The 18,407-nt window shown below is 38.3% G+C and overlaps 1 protein-coding gene across 3 annotated transcripts in view; it reads right to left on the bottom strand.

Annotated features, from left to right (window-relative positions):
• The window catches only part of Zranb1 (zinc finger RANBP2-type containing 1), a 48,138-nt gene extending 35,046 nt beyond the window's left edge, over positions 1–13,092 (bottom strand). For 2 of the 3 annotated variants that reach the window (XM_027929991.2, XM_027929989.2), the window contains exon 1: positions 12,782–13,092. The gene's annotated coding sequence lies outside the window, so the exon portion shown is untranslated. Of the gene's footprint in view, positions 1–12,237; positions 12,467–12,781 lie in introns of those variants that run through there. The other variant, XM_071610827.1, reaches the window with a different exon arrangement.
• Between the last annotated feature and the right edge of the window lie 5,315 nt (positions 13,093–18,407).

Below are 18,407 nucleotides of genomic sequence, written 5' to 3' on the forward strand. Positions count from 1 at the left end.
ATGTTTATTAGCCAGTTCTTCCTTTAGTTTCTCAGGTATGAAATGTAAGTAAATTACTTATTCATGCTACCAGAAATTGTAACAAGCATGAGAAACACCATAAGAACAAATGAACGTATATTAAGGACTACTGCAAGAAAATTCAATATTTCACTTAATATAGTCACATTCAAAACTCCATACTTGCTTTGATAAATCTTACTATGATATACCTGTAAACTTCACTAAACAGCCTGTGACCTTACATTATCTTAGCCAATCTTCATGGAACTAATGTATAGGTATATATACTTAAATGTCCAAGGCTGACAAAAAAAAAAAATATTGTCATAAAAAATAATCATACAGGGCTGGGGTTGCAGCTCAGTGGTAGAGCACTTGCCTAGCATTTGTGAGGCACTGGTTTCGATCCTCAGCACCACCCAAAAAGAAAATAAAGATCCACTGACAACTAAAAAAATATACATATTAAAATAATCATCATCATCATATAGAGGTTGGGGGGTGTAGTTCAGTGGTACAGCATGTACTTAGCATTTGCAAGGCCCTGGGTTCAATCTGCAACACAAAAACATGATAATCATCAAATATGCCTGGTAAATGATGGACATACAGCTGCCTGATAAGCCTGTTTTGGAAAATCCAGGTAACTAAGCAGTACTAAAACCAAGCTCAAGAGTTTTAAGAGGAGTGCATTATACTAAATGATGATGTATATCCATTCTGGAGAATTGAAACTTTGTGGGAATATTGTCTTTTACTAACTGAAAGGTGAAATTCATTGGAGAAGATTTTCTGAGAAAGCCACTGGTACCTGTGGCCATTAGTAAATGAAATGGAAGAAGGATAACATCAACTCAACTATGTAATTTTGTATTATTCAGAAGAAATTAACACTGAGTATTCTTTTTCTTCCAATGTCAAAACATACTAAAAGGTATATAAAACTAGTCTCAAAGCAATCAGTTCTAAGAATTAATGCTGCGCCCTGAAATAAAACTAAATATTATTTTAACATAAATTAACTTGGGCATAGGAATATAACTAGTCTGTGCCAAATTGTCTGGTACAATAAAATGTTCAACAGGACTTCTTTAAGGAAAACTGGATACATCTGCTACTCTTAAATATTCATCGGTTCAAATACAATACCAGGAAATCCATTTGTGCTTCAAGCTCTACCTATAGAATAATAATGTCTCCAAACATATCAACCATTTTCCAGTACTAAATTCATAACTCCTTTAATTACAAACTTCCCAACTCAAATAATAATAAAAGAGAATAATATTATGGTCTATATAATTAATGGCTGGGAAGGAGCTAGTAACTACATTTTTATATTATCATGTTTAATTAATTAAATCATACTTACAAAGCACTAACACTGTACAAGAAATTTAGCTACACTGACGTCAATTCCTCAAAATTGTAGCTATACCACAAATGCCCCCAAATACGTACTTTAAAAAAATCTATGAAAAAAAACTAGGGAAGTGAAATAATCTTCATCAAGCACAAACCCATTAAACAAACTGAGATAAGCTCAGTTGCCAGTTAGTTTCAAATGATGAGAAATTATCCAAAGAACGAGCTAACAGCACTCTTAAGGGTTTTTATTAGTTTTATTAACATAAATACTTACTAATATAAATCTGTGGAGGTTTACAAATGCTCAGAAAACCTCTTAGGGAAATACAGATAAATCTAAAAAGGATATTCCAAGCATGCTCAATTTTCAAGTTCTGTGAAAATATTATGAAGTAATTCTGAATTACAAAACTTAGATACAAAAAAAAAAAATTGAAAGTACTAGTTAACTCTTAAGTTAAAACTCCCACATAGTCATTTCTTCTTTTTTCACCAGTATCTTCCTACTTATCTGACAATGATCATCAGGAAAAACACCTAGGTTAGAACAGGATCCTAGAGATGATGATATGATTAGCCCACTGACTAGAAATCTGATTACATTTTAGGGGTCCAATAGCTTGTCAAATCTTCCATTAAACTCTTTATCTTCCTCTCAAAACAAACTCCTACCCTAACTTCTCCAGTTTACATTAATAACACCATTCATATCCCTGTTCCCAAGAGAGAAATTCAAAATCACCTTGAATTCTGCCTTTTGCCCATACATGCTTTTTCTAGTGCACTGGTTCTATCCAATCGGTTATTTCCTTCCCATCCCCACTGCTAACAGACCTTTCTCAGTTCAGGTCAGTACTACTCTAATAGCTTCCTAAGCATCTTAGCTTTCTAAATCCATCCAGCTGACTAGAACAATCCTCTTTTTGAAGCTCTTTTCTAACTGCATAAACTCTCAACTCTTTACCATTACACTCACAGCCCACATACTCACTCCAAATTACACCGCACACATATCCAACTCATAAATGTGTCACCTCCCTTGAAGATAATACACATGAAGGCACTGCCTTCAATACACAAGCACAACAGACAGGCTCGCTTCTAGCAAATCCTACACCACTTTAAGGGTAAGTTAAGCTTCATCTTATACTCCTGACTTAAGGAGCCAAGTGCTCCCAAGGCTCAGTCCTTGGTTCTCAATCTCTCTAAGCACCAACACCCTTGGGGATCTCATTCCACCTCTGGGTTTTAATATATCACCTATAAGGGGATGACTCTCAAATTTACATTTCCAGGCTGGATCTCTCCCTCAATTCCAGATATATGAATCCAGCTGCCTACCTGACACCTCCATTCAAATATTCTAACAAATACCTCAACATATTCAAAACCCAATTCTTTATCAGAATTTCAGGTTTCTCAGCCTCAGTTTTCCCATCTTCAAATTGAAGGGATTAGACCACTAAGAGCCATAAAATCGTTCAATAAATTTTTCCCTCATTATCCAAAACTTCATCATTCTACAATAAACTTATACCTTCAAAATGTGAAAACCTATAAGCTGATTAACCAATTCTGCTATATAAAGGGGACAAGGACAAAACTTTTGCAATCACCAAGTGTCTTCAAATAGTACTAAATCTTATGTGAAACTGTGTACAAATTATCAATGATCAGGATATTTCAAAGAGAGCTGGCCTTCCTATACAAAAAGGTCACTATTTTCCATGATATCTGATTCAAATGAGTAGATTTGAATTAAGCATGCTTGTGAATTCTTCCACGGAATTTGTGGACAAGCAAGACAAAGGAAATTTAACACCTACCTTGGCCTTACTTGAACTATGCTGTACTTAACTGAAGGAATCACCCTTCGACTACTCCATCTACCTCATTCAAAACAATCCTAAATCCTTAAAGTATAACAAAGAATTTAAAATTTACAATTTAGTCTGTCAAGAATGCATCAAATGGGCTGGGGGTTGTGGCTCAGCAGTAGAGCACTCGCCTAGCATGTGTGAGGCACTGGGTTCCATCCTCAGCACCACATAAAAATAAATAAAATAAAGATATTGTGTCCAACTGTAACCAAAATATATATGTATATATATGTGTATGTATATGTATATGTGTATGTATGTATATATATAATATATGTATGTATATATTTTTTAAATTTTACATTAAAAAAGAATGCATCAATTAATTAATGCATCAAGTAAGAGTTATAATTATACTAGGTTGCTTTTCCTTTTACATTACTAGAAACTTGATCAGAATAAAATAAGATCTAGAAGTTTTTTACAGTTGTGTCAAATCTAACATGAAATAATGCTCTTTCTTTTCATGTATCTTCTCGTCATTTCAGGAGAACATCAATTTTTTTAAACTAAACACTTTAGTTCTTCAAGAATTACAAGAAAAGGGAACAGAAACAATACATATATGTCTTCAGCTATGCTGGAACTCACCTCAGCATAATAGGTACTTTACAATACCACAGAGTCAAGCACTTTAAATTATAATCCCAAACAAATTAAATGTAGCAAACAAAGGTCCAATATGTGCTCAGGAATATAGAGAAACACAACTAGATAAAACACTATCCTTGTGGCTCAGGGAACCTACAATCTAGATGAAAGACTATGGTCTCCTTAAACATGTATAGAAATGGAGCATTTCACCCCAAGAGTGTATATCAATCCAACTACTTTTTTTTTTTTTTGGTGGGGGGGGGCAAGGATTGAACCCAAAGGCGCTTAACCACTGAGCCACATTTCCCACTCCTTTTTACTTTTAGGCAGGGTCTCCCTAGGTTGCTCACAACCTAAGTTGCTGAGGCTGTGATCAACCTGAGATTTGTTTGAACACACACAACCTGTGTGTTCAAACCTGCAATCCTCCTGCCTCAGTCTTCCAAACTGTTTGGATTACAGGCATGCGCCATCATGCCCAGCTCCATCTAACATTTTAAAAACAGTAAAACAGAACCCTGTGAGAAACGCAGCCTGAAAGTCTTATTCTGTGGTAGGGTCATCACTAAATTGCTGAGGCTGACCTGGAAATTGCTATGCTCCTGCCTAGGCCTCCAGAGTTGTGGGATTACAGCCAAGGGTCACACTGCACGCACTCAACAGACCTTAATGACTAGCCCATGTTTCCATTCTTCCTACTCAAAGTTGGCTGACAAGAAAAATTACAAAGAAATTACTTTAGAGGTCAGTGTGGCTTTTTCTAGAATGATTTCAAGTTTCTCACAGAGCTAACAGAGGACCCTTCAATTCTGGCTTTGGTAAATGGGGCACCTTCTACAACAGGTCTATGAATCTACTTTTTGGAAAAGGGCACATTCCAAGTTTGTCATGGCACCTGGCTTCAGGAATTCCACTCCACTCTGGTCAGTCTACATGGCCTCCCTTGAGCTGGTTTCCAAGTCCTATTTCCTTAGGTCATAAAAAACCCTTGTATCTAATGCGTTTTCTAGAAATCCTAATGCATGAAAATATTTATAAAAGTTATGTGCTCCCCCTTTCTTCCCCCTCAAAAAAAGAAAAAAAAAAAAAAAAAAAACAGTAGAACAGGACTGAGAGGTTAGCTCAATGGTACAGCCCTTGCCTTGCATGTGAGAAGTCCTAGGTTTGACTCCCACCACCACAAATAATAATTTAAAAAAACCTCTGCAATGACTCTAAACATGTTTACCATATTCAAAATTTAATTTTTCATTATTCTATCCATTTTCTGTTAACACTGTGAACACACTAGTTCCAACTTACAAAGTATCCTCAAGAACCAAAGGTCATTACTGTACCTAACCCTCTAGGCCACCCTTTTAATCAAATGCTATAGGTGTTACCTGTGTGACAGAGAAAGGAGGGGTAGAAATTTGGAACTTTTAGATAATTTATCAGTTATAAAAGAAAGAAAAAGCTGCAAAAATAAGACAGAACCAAATGGATGAAATATTCAAAATTAATACCAATTCAGACCTACCATCTGGTTCCAAAAGTATATTTTTCCCAATGCTGTTATGTGTTCCAATGCTGTTATTTTGCCTAAATTCTAATCCATTAAAGTCATTTGATTTCAAAAAACTATTTTATAAATGTTATTTATTAATAATATAAAGTCATTCAGTTAGATCACTTTTCTCATTATTTCTGATATGATGATTAACAAAAATAGGATAAGGATTTTTCTATCATTGTATGGACAAGAAGAACAGGTAGGTAAAACTTTAATTAAAGGCATCTGGAAAGAAATGCCAAAAACAGCAACAAAGCGAAGGCCCTGCTTACTCAAATCATTAGAGGTAGGTAAATACCTAGGCCAACTTTGTCTGTTTCATAGTTTTGCCAGGGTCAGCCTTATTAACTAAAAAAAGAAAACAACAGCTAAAACTTGCTAAGCAGTTACTATGTGCTAAACATAGTTCTAACACTTTATCTATATTTACTAATTTGATTCTCAGAACCCTGACAATTGTGCCCAATTTTAAAGACTGGAAACAGACACAAAAGTTGAGTAACTTTCCTAAAGTCACAAGGTACTAAAAGGCAGTGCCAAAGTTTAAACCCAGGCATTCTGCATTCAAGTCTGCACTATATACACTATGTATAAATATATGTGCATACTGCTGCTTATAGTTTCCTATTCCTACCATCCAAAATTTGGATTATTAAACCACATGAGTATCTTACTGAATAGTACCTCTTAAATAACTACTAATAGGCAATATTTAAATGAATATTTTCAAAAAAAATTTAAAAAAAGATTTTTCTCACATTTAACTTGACAAAATTACATGAATCTTCCCAAAGCATATTTAAATGGACCTAGAAAAGTTATTTATAAAACAAAATACACTAAATTTAGCATGAAGAATTGAATGGAAAAGGACAACTTGGAATAATCACAACAATTTTAGATTATAAAATGCCTTGAGTATTTTTTGGTTGGAGGCAATCACTGACGAAGAAAATACTATTAATAACTGTCAGCCTAACTTTCTTTAGCCTAATATACATCAATCCAGATAATTCAAAGAAATCATACCATGTCAACCAAATAAGAATAGAAAAGCCTTCCATTTTCATTCGCCAATTGAAAAAGGAGTCCACACAAATGTAATGTATATGAATTATAGGGCCTATGCATGACCTTGTTTTAAAGAAAAGCTTACTGTTCTTTGAAATAGTGAAATATATTTATATCTCAGAATCTCAATTTTCTCTAAGGGAGCAAATATGATGCTCTCTAGGATTCCCATCCCATGTACTAAATGCTAATTATCGATCTCTTATTTTTCTATGTGAAATATCACTTTAAAATCTTGTTTATTGATTCTGTAAATACCCTATTTCCAAAGATAATGAAAAAAACTTAAATTTTCCCTCCTCTTATTACAACAACTGTATATTAGGACAGTGCTACTCAAAAGTGTGGTCCAGGGACCTGTGGTAGTATTCACTATTTACTGAACTGTGGAGAATTAAAAGGATCTAAAAACTTTCATGGCAATTTTACAGAATAATGGTACGACAGTTGAATCTAGTAATAAAACAAGAGTTTGGGTTTGAGAAGAAATGTTAAAACATTTGGGAAAACTGAAGATTATAGATTCTTTTTACAACTTATAGGTATGGTTCAAAGAAGAGAAGAAACCAAAGTTTCTTCCATCCTAAATTTTTGCAAATATACTTCAGACCTGACAGACTTAAACTGAAGAAATAACATTGTCTTCTCAATCTCTATCATGAATATGTATGAAAAACTGCTCTACAAAATGTTGGCAAATCAAATCATATTGCAGGTATGCAAGGCAAGTTCAATAATTTAAAAAATCAATTAATATAATCCATCATATCAACAGGCTAAAGAAAAATCATGATCATATCAATCAATGAATGCAGAAAAAGCACTTAACAAAGCCCAACACCCATTCATCTCAAAAAAAAAACAACAGCCATGGGGCTAGAAATTATAGAATGAATCAAAGACATTACTACCCTCATGACCTGTGTAACTCTATATCACATACAATCAGCCGAATGAAAAGTTACACTCCATATATGTTTGATGTGTCAAAATGCATTCTATTGTTATGTATAAGTAATTAGAGAAAACACTCAGCTTGGAGGTATACAGCTTATGTGTGAGGCTGAGGTCCAGGTTCCATCCCCAGGAGAGAGAGAAAGAAACAATGATAAACCATCAGCATAGAGAACTTCCTCAGTGATACAAGTAAGTCTCCAAAAAACCAACAGTAACATCAAGCTTAATGGTGAGAGGCTTTCCCACTAGGACCAAGAACAAAGCAAGACAAATACCTGCCACAGCATTTAGTTTAGTGGACTATTCTTTTCCCCTAACACTCAACTGTGAAAAATTAATTTCTCTCTCTATAAATAGTATCTGCATGTGACAGCTGCTTACTAATCATTTAGTCAAAAAAAATGCAACTCAATATTCTGCCATTATCAAAGGAAAAGTATTCCCCCAAAAAATTTAGTCAGAAATACTTCTACTACCAAGAAAATAAAAATAAAATTACACAAACAAAAAAAGGAAAAGATTTGGAAGTGATTAAAAAAATATTTTTTATATATATATGTATGTATGTATCACAGAAATTGCCAGGCATGCCAGTCTCAGCAACTTAGCAAGGCCCTAAGCAACTCAGCAAGACCCTGCCTCAAAAAAAAACATAAAATGAGCTGGGGGTGTTGCTCAGTCGTAAAGCACTCTTGGGTTCAATCACTAGTAACAAAATAATAAATAAATCACAGAAATCAACCCTGTCTTCAGAAACTAATCACAAGTGTATTGCTACAACCTAATGTACAACACTAAAATCCTTTTCATCTGTAGAACAGGAATAATTTCATATATCCAAGGAATTTTATCTTACAATAACCAACTTGTAGTTGAGAATAATTATACTATTGAAGTAAAGTAAACTTCAACAAACAGTGCAGAGACAAATATATAGCCACACTCAAAAAAATTACCTTGGAACCCTACTTCACATTATTTACAAAACTTAACTCAAGGGCTGGGGTTGTGGCTCAGAGGTAGAGCACTCACCTGGCATGCGTGAGGCACTGGGTTCGATCCGCAGCACTACATAAAAATAAAAGATATTGTGTCTGGCTATAACTAAAAATAAATATTTTAAAAAAATAACTCAAAATAATCAGATATAAATTTAAAAGCTAAAGCTATAAAACTATAAGATGCAAACAAAGATACATATCATGACTCTGGATTAAGCACATGTAACAAAACCAATAAACTGAATTTCATCAAAGGTAAAAAACGTATGCTTCAAAGGACACCATCAAGAAACTGAAAAGAAAACCCAAAGAATGGAAGAAAATATTTGCGAACCATTTATCTGATAAGATGCCTATAGTCAGTGGCACACGCCTGTAATGCCAGCTGCTTGGGAGGCTGAGACAGGAGGATTGAAAGTTCAAAGCCAGCATCAGCAAAAGCTAGGTGCTAAGCAATTCAATAAGTCCCTGTCTCTAAATACAAAATAGGGCTGGGGATGTGGCTCAGTGGGCAAGTGCCACCAAGTTCAATCCCTGACACTCCCCCATTAAAAAAATGCTTGTATCTAGAATATATAAAGAACTCTAAACAACAACAAAACCTAACTGAGGAGGGGAAAAAAAACAAGCAAAGGATTAGAATAGAAATTTCTCTAGATAAACAAATGACCAACAATAAGCACATGAAAAGATGTTCAACATTATCACTCATTAGGGAAATTCAGATAAAACCAAGGATATGCCACTTCACTAGGAGCACTAAAATTTTTTAAAAAGACAATAATAAGTGTTCATACACTGCTAGTAAAAATTCCAGTAATGCGTATCTATGGTTAAAAATATGACTTGACAAAACAACCAAAATTGTATAGTCTTAGTTGAAAAGGAAGCGGGACAGTTGGTCTTCAACATAAATTATAAAAACAAAGGAAACTTCACTTTTTTATTACTGATAAGTTCCATTCAGTAGGCCACGGAAAAACTATCAATATTATATTCAATTTAGCTGGCCAATCTCCATTTTAAAATTCAAACAGACAGCTCTTATCAAAAACTTCATCTTAACCAAAATACCACCACTTAGAAAGCAAAGAATGCTTAGGGGATCTACATTTCTCAAGCAGTGAAATTACTAATACAATTCTATAAAAGTGACTTTTATGAATGCAAGTAGCCTAAGTAAAAATGCCCACTAGTTCCACAAAGTAACATGTTAATTTTAGCTCTAGTTATACCAGAAAAGAGTGGAGGGTTGGGAGCATACAGGCTTCTTTCTAATTAAAAAAAAAAAACTGGACAGTCTGAAGAGGAAAACTATTTTGATGAACTAGAAAGAACAAGTTTTCACATAGATACAGTAAGTAAATTGGGATGGTTTACTGCAAAAAGACTATGTATCCATAAAACACCATACCTCCTATTCTCACAAACACCATTTATTTTCCAAATGTATCAGCATCCACCTAAGTACATAATTACATGTATTATTCTTGGAATATAACAATACTTTGGTTCAGCTCATTTGTGTTTTCTTTCAACAATGTTGACAGGTAGCAGTGAATCACATATTCTGATGTCCCATATGCCTTATTAATCAATGATAACCTCAGATGCTGGCAGCATGTTAAGAATGTAAACTGAGGCTACTGATTTTCTCCTTCTCTGATGCTAAATGTTACCCATATACAAATATGGAATAGCCAATTTTAGTCACTGGTGCCAAACTCGAAACCAAATATCTGCTCCAAACACAAATATAAAGTAAACCACAAAATTGTGGTACTTATCTTCATTTGAATAATACACCATTATGAAAATGCCAACCATCCTCTACAAGATGAACTGAGCTGATAACAAACATACTAACCAAACTCTTTTTAAGAGAGCCATAATTTCAAGTGTTTTGTCTCAGACTACTGAAGTCCCAGAAACTCCAATACTTAGGAAACTATACACTGTATATCTCAGACTACCTCTATAACCAAAAATACTTTGTCAGACATATATATCCATATTTTCAGTGCTGACTATATCACTCATTTCTCAGAGGTCTTGAAAATCTAGATGGGAAGCAGAATAAAAACAGAAAAATAAGAACAGGTTAGAATAGATTAAGAAAAAAAGGAGAAAGACTCACAGAGTGAGCAGACAGAACTCTTGGGGTTGAAGTCATCAAAAAGACTTCTCAAGAGACAGCAATTAAATAAGTCAGAGTAGAGTATCCATGAATCCACAATATCAAAGAGAAAGAATGGCATAAAAAAGATTCTAGAGATATTTCACAGGAACCACAAACAATGTACTTCGGCTGGAACTAAGGATTCACCAAAAAAAAAAAAAAAAAACGAGAGTTTAGACTGAAGACTAAGTCAGGGCATTACTACAGAGTAATATAAACACCACACCAAGGAGCTTGAACTTTACTCTATATTTATTAAGGAGTTTACTGTAGGTCTGTATATTATGATGCAAAGAGGTGACAGTTTTCAAATACACAGATATCATTTACTCAAAACATAAGTGAAACACAAATACTCCAAATGAAATACAACCTAACTGGGAGAAAAAGTGTTGAAAGCGCAGATAGAGAGGATAACAACAGAGTCAAGAGGAGGAGAGAACAGCAACACATAAATAAAACTGAACCAAGTTAAATAAAAAGCTACAGAGTTCTACTTTTGCACCTCCCATTTCTTAAAGTTTACATTTATTACATAAAAGCAGTAAGTATAAGGCACATGGAATGGCTCTCATTGTATCAACTACTCATATGAAGCAAATTTACCTCAAGTGTTTTACAACTGAACTGAGTTCCAAAACTACGTGAATTCTCAGACTTTAAATGTGAAATGCCATAGCACCTATCAGTGTACAGATCTGGATCAAGGCCAAGAGGTTAAAATATACTGTTGTGAATGAGTTCATCATAGTAACCCAAGCACATTTTAAGAGTAAATAAACGAGTGTCCCAATGCTCTGAGACATTAATAAAAAGGTGTGGAAATAGCAACAGAAATAAAAATCCCTCATGACATTCTTCCCAAAATAACATCCTCCATCAAGGAGTAAAATGTGTCATTACTATCCTACTACCCCCTGCCCCCCTAATGGCCCAATAAAAACAATGTTATAAAATTTTAGTATAAGACAACTGCCTACCTTAAGAGCCAAAGATTAAAAGGCAGTAGAGCTCTAACCTTTTTTAGAAAGACCTCATTAAATTAAAAACAATAACAACCAGGAATCGAGATCCAGCTTTATTTTTCCCAAACTCGGTCTGGATGACTTTCCAAAGGCCTGTGGCATCAGCCAAGATGAAAATTCCTGACGGTCCCCTAAGCTTGTGGTCTGTCCACTGAGTCAAACATGTTTGATCAACACAGGGGTACACTGGAGGTTACACAAGTGATAAGGAAGTCAACTAAGAGAGACCGCAGGTACAGGAACCATTCATTACATAACACTTCCAAGAATTTAAGATCTCTTTTCAACTGTGTTCTCAAAATAGTATTTTATACATTACCTTTATTACATTATCATAAATAGATTATATCGTGACACCAAAGCATTGGGAACACGGCCGGCACTTAATCTACCTAGTTAAGGAAAGGGAGAACTGAGTGACTGAAATACAAAAATTCTCAGCAACGGAGTTTCAAAACACCTGTACTTCTCAAAGATAATGGGCCGGTTCAACTTCAAACTTAGGCAGTTACCCTAAACTGCCTGCCACCGGTGCTTAAAAATTACAGCTATTTTGTCTGTGAAATGACCCGCACCAAACTACAGCAGAGAAACAACAGATACTTGCACTGAGCAATCATTGTTGCAAGCGGAGGGCCAGATAATCTTTCCACGAGTTCCAGATCCTCCTCGCCATCCGCCTCGTCGCTCCCCACCTGGATTTTCTTAGAAATGGCTACAACAAGAAGCCACCGCGGGAGTTAGAGAGAAAGCGGTCAAGGGACCAAAATACAAGTTTAGAGATCAACACCAACTTGTGGCGACGAGCCCGTGTATTTACGGCCTAGCGCGGCTCGGGCGCAAGACCCCGCTCGCCGCCGCGGACCAGCAGGGAAGGAGGGGTAATCTGGCGGAAGAGAGGCGGCAGGGCGGCCGCCTGTGTCGGTAAACAAGCGGGCGCGCCCGCCCTCCCACGGAGCCGGGCCCTCCCCGCGCCGGCGGAGCCCAAGATGGACGCGGCCCAGCGGCGGTCCCGGCCAGCCGCCCTCGCCCACAACGCCGCCGCCCCGGGGGGCTCGGCGGCCGGGGCGCCGCAGGCCGCCAAGGCCCGGCAGGCCGCGGCGGGGCGGTGAGGGGCCTGCGGCCGGCGCCCGCACCCCGGGCCCGGTTACCTGGCGGCGGCGGCTCCTCCTCCAGCTCCCGCTCCTCCTCCCCGTACGACGCTCAGCGCCCGGCGGCGGCGGCGGCGGCGGCGACTCCCGCACAGCCCGCGGCGACGAGCCGAGCCCGGCCCCTCTCCGCCTCCCTCGGCGCCGCCGCCCGCCCCGCTGCTGCCGCCTCCGCCCTCCCGCCTCAGTCAGGACATGGTCTCCGCGGGCCCGCGCGCGGCTCCCGACTGCCGGAGGCGGGGGGAGAGGGGCGGAGAGGAGGCGCGGAGGCGGGGGAGCGCCGGGGGGCGGGGGCGGAGAGGGGGGCGGCCTCGGGAGCTGCGGACTCCTAATGGCGGCGGCCAGGGACCCGGAGCCAAATAAACCCCGCGGCGGCAGCACAACGTCAGGGCTAGACCCCGCCGCTCGCCGCCCTATCATTGGCCCCGAGGCCGCCGGTGGCGCAGCCAATGGGCGGCTGCCTCTTTCCCGACGCAGGAGGCGGGCCGCGGCCATGTGACGTCACCGGCGCGCGTCCCAATTGTGAGGAGGCGGGGCTCGCCAAGGCTTGAACCTTCCCAGCGGCTGCCCTGCTTGCGGGCTCGGCCGGACGCTGAGGACGCCCTGGGGCGAAGAGTTTACCCCTCAGCTGTGCGGCTCACGGCGCTGAGGGCGGTGGGGGCCGCTTTTCGGCAGCAGATCCGCCAGTTTTGTGTCAACTCCGCGTCCCCAGACTACGGAGTGAGTCGCTCGGTCGCTTAGACGTTGCTTCGCGGTTTCCCAGACGGTTTCTAACTCCTGACAAAGACACTGGGAGGACGAATGTGTAGGCCTAGGCTAACTGTGCGCCCGTGTTAACTCTTGGCGGCTGTCGGCTTAGGTGAGGGTGTGTGCAGCCTCCGGGATACGCACACTTGCTCGCGTGCAAGCACCCTCCGCCACTCCCTGGCTCTCGTCCGGTTTCCAACGGCTGCCCTTTCTGCAGATGCAAATAAGCCTCACCTTCTTCAGGCGGCGGATGAATTACAGCCGTGAAAAATGAGAATCCCCAGAGCCCACGTTCCAGGCAATATGTTACATGGTGATGTTTTTGTGAATAAAATAAAAATAACAGCCTAAATAAGTCAGCCATTTGATAAAACCCCAGGAATGTGTCAGGTTTCTCTAGCTAGACAGCTTTGTTTTTTCCTCAGTGCCTTTCAGTGCTTCAGACTTTATTTCAAGAGTTTTAAAGACCATAAAACTTGTAAATCTCTTTAGAAGTTGTCAAAGAAAAACGACAACATTCCCAAAGGACCTTTAGCAGTTGCATTGGACAGGAGGACTATGTTATTCGAAGTTTAGTAAAATTTTTAATATTTGGATGGATCTCATTTAGTAAAACTATTTATGATGTTCTGAGTTTTTCTTTACATAAATATGGTAAAGGCAATGTGTACAACTTCAGGATGGCCGACAAAGAATTATACCTTTTATAGCTTTCCCTCACCAACAACGTATTTCACAACCATTGGTGAAATTTCACAGTCATTCTAGCATACAGAGATTTTCAATATTCCCAGTCTTCCCAGAGCAATGTTAGCCCTTTGCCTACAAAACAACGCATATTCTCAAGCATATAATGTAACAGTTGCATATAAACACCATGTTTTTCATAGAACAATCGTTCAACATTTCACTTTTGAAAACATTTCTTAAAGAGCTTTTTAATACCTCCATCTTCCCCCTTATGAACCAAGGGTGCAGAGTATTTCACCTACAAGTTATCAAGAATCACACATTGAACTGGCTGGGTGGCACACTCCTGTAATCCCAGTGGCCCGGGAGGCCAAGTTGAAAGCCAGCCTCAGCATAAATAAAATACAAAACAGAGCTGGTAATGTGGCTCAGTGGTTGAATGCCCCCGAGTTCAATCTCCAAAACCAAACAAAAAAGAATCACACATAGAGCCATTATGTTTAGTTTGAGGAGGGCATATAGTTTGGGTAAGATTTATTAACTCAATTTAGCAAATGTTTAGTGAAAATCTACCATGTACCAAGGAATAAGGACACAAAAGTAAATAAGACACATTAGTAAAGGATTCTACAGCACCAGAAAGATGGTAAGACAAATATGGTAGATTATGCTAAGTAAATTAAAGTGAAATTTGTAACTGAGAGGAAAAGCAAATCCAAAAATGATTCTGTTAAAGCCAGAAAGATAGTTGATCTGAGTCCAATAGTTCCCAGCCCTACCTACACATTAAAATCAACCAAGGAGCTTTTTAAATTTTTGGATACACCCTACACACACACACACACACACTCACTCACTCTCCTGGCCCCACAGACCTGCTGAGACAATGCCTAATAGGAGGGCCTGTGCATGGATATGTTTTAAACACATTGTACAAGTAAATCAAAACTGTTAAAACTGTTGGCTGTACTACCCAAAGCACTATACAGATTCAATGTGATTTCAGTTAAAATCCCAATGTCATTCCTTATAGAAATAGAAAAGGTAATCATGAAATTCATTTGGAAAAATAAGAGACCCAAAATAGCCAAAGCAATCCTTAGCAAGATAAATAAAGCAGAAGGCATCACAATACCAGACCTTAAACTATACTACAACACTATAGTAAAAAAAAAAAAACATGGTATTGGCACCGAAATAAACATGTAGACCAATGGTATAGAATAGAAGACACAAAAACAAATGCAGTTATCTCATACTAGACAAAGGCGCCAAAAACATACATTGGAGAAAAGGTAACCTTTTCAACAAATGATATTGAGAGAACTGGAAATCCATATGCAGCAAAATGAAACTAAACCCGCATCTCTCACCATGCAAAAAAATTCAACTCAAAGTGGATCAAAGACATTGCAATTAGACTAATAGAGGAAAAAGGAGGCCCAAATCTTCATCACATTGGATTAGACCCCGACTTCCTTTACAAGTCTCTTAAAGCATAAGAAAATCAAAGATCAATATATAGGATGGATTCAAACTAAAAAGCTTCTTCTCAGCAAAAGAAACAATGAGGTGAAGAAAGTGCCTACATTTTTGGAGCAAATGTTTGCCACTTGCACCACAGGAAGAGCACTAATCTCCAGGATATATAAAGAACTCAAAAAAATTTAACACCAAAGAAACAAATAACCCAATCAATAAATGGGCTAAGGAACTGACAGATATTTCATAGAAGAGATACAACTGATCAACAAATATATGAAACAATGTTCAACATCTCTAGTCATTAGAGAAATGCAAATCAAAACTAATATTTCATCTCATGCCAGTCAGAATGGCAGTTATCAAGAATACAAACAACAATAAGTGTTGGTGAGGATGGGTGGGGGAAGGCACACTCATACATTGCTGATGGGACTGCAAATTGGTGCAACCACTCTGGAAAGCAGTATGGAGATTCCTTAGCAAACTTGGAATGGAACCACCATCTGACCCAGCTATCCCACTCCTCAGTCTATACCTAAAGGACTTAAAATCAGCATACTATAGTAACGCAGCCACATCAATGTTTATAGCAGCTCAATTCATAATAGCTGAGTTGTGCAACTAACCTAGATGCCCTTCAATAGATGAATGAATAAAAGAAATGTATAAATACAAATGGAATATTACTCAGCATTAAAAGAGAATAAAATTATGGCATTTGCAGGTAAGTGGGTGGAGTTGGGGAATATCATGCTAAGCAAAGCAAGCCAATCCCAAAAAACAAAAGGCCAAATGTTCTCTCTGATCCATAATGGGGGCGTGGGGGGAAGAGCATGGGAAAAATGGAGGAGCTTTGACTGGGCAAAGGGAAGGGAGGGGAAAGAGGTGAGGGAGTATAGAGGCAGGAAAGATGGTGGAATGAAATGGACATTATTACCCCAGGTACATGTATGAGTGCACATATGGTGTGAAGCTACATCATACAATCAGAGAAATTAAAGTTATGCTGCAATTGTTTACAATGAATCAAAATGTATTCTCCTGTCATATAAACTAACTAAAATAAATTAATTAATTTAAAAATAAAATTTTTGGATGTCCTTCCACCCACCCACCCCCAGTGCGTGCGCGACACACACACACACACACCCAGCCCACAGACCTACTGAGACAATGCCTGACAAGAGAGCCTGCACAAAGATATGTTTTAAACATACTCTCCAAGTAATTACAATGTGCAGCCAACTTTGAGAACTGCTGACAGAGTACTACCTCCCAAACCTGCAGATGCGGAAACTAATGCCTAGAGAGGTTAAGCAATCTAACAAAGCCTGACCTACTAAGTCTAGAATTAGAACACAGAGTTGTTCTTTCTCCAGTCAAAAGTTCTTTCCATTACGATATATTTAAGTCAAAAAGATTTTAACAAGTTCCGCAGATGACATTGTAATGGTTAAGGAATGTGCTTGTGCTGTTTTGCACAGATTGAAGTATCATTTTACTCAAATATGTTTGAAAATAAATATCCACTATTCCTTTGAAAATAAACAAATATTCACTTTTTTTTTCTGAGAACCCCTATACTAAAGTATAGGGACAATTTAATTTTGTTAACATATAGTTTGAGTTGGCTTTTATTTCAGTTGTTTCCCAAACTTCCTACAGAAGATATCCCATTTTATTTTTTCCAGCCTAATTATGAATATCTTGAATGCCAAATTGTGGATCTGTACTTAGTTCCATTAATTGCCATGAAAAGGATTTGAGCAAGAAGGTGCCAATACTGGAGCCACACCTCTTCCTAGAATGTCTGTGGAACAAACAAGGGTAGAATTAGAAATAGGGGCAGAAAAACCAATTAAGAGACAAGAAGCTAAAACCAAAGTAGCTGTGGGAGTGAAATCAGATGACAGTGGAATCTTCAGGGTTTGCCAGTGACTGAATCTGGGACAGTGGAAAGAATCAAAGATCAGAGAAATGCTATGTGATAGTGATATGACCAAGATGGGAACACACAGGAGAGGAACTGGATCAGAGGAGCTGTTGGCCATTGATCAGATATATGCAGATCCTGGTCTCAGGTGGACGGGAGCTGCAGGCAGGGGAGATACTATTTGAAATTTGATAGGCTGACACTATTGATAAACATCAGGGAGTTATCTGTGCAGAAGTTACTGTGAAAGAGTGAGAAAGGACAAAAAACTACCAACAGAAAAAAAAATAAGTGGTAAGAAAGAGGAAAGAAAAAGGTAGTAGAGTTATTGAAGCCACAGAGGTGGTGAGCCTCAAGTACGTGATTATATACAATGTCAGAATCTACAGATTTGGAGAAGAATTAGAACCAAGAAAGGTCACTGGATTTGACAAACAAGAGACTTAGTGACCTTCTAGAGAATGGTTCTCAGTGGGATGGTAGGGAGAGGTGCCAGATTTCAAAAGCTGAAGCCATGTGTGGGTATTGAAGCAGTGATTATAGACTACTAGGCCAAGGTGTTTGGCCGCAAAAGGAAGGCAGGAAGTAGAATAATAGGCACAGCTAGTAACTAGAATGAGAGAAAGGTTTTGTTTCCTATTAAGTATTTATTTTAAGAATTGACATATCTGAGCACTTTTGTAAACAGAGAAAAGCAAGTAGAGAGGGGGAAAAGTGATTCAAAGCCAAGAAGGAGGTAAAATTCAGAGCATAGTCATTTGTGTTGGCACCTGC

The sequence above is a fragment of the Marmota flaviventris genome, chromosome 4, assembly GCF_047511675.1.
Source record: "Marmota flaviventris isolate mMarFla1 chromosome 4, mMarFla1.hap1, whole genome shotgun sequence".
Taxonomy (NCBI): domain Eukaryota; kingdom Metazoa; phylum Chordata; class Mammalia; order Rodentia; family Sciuridae; genus Marmota; species Marmota flaviventris.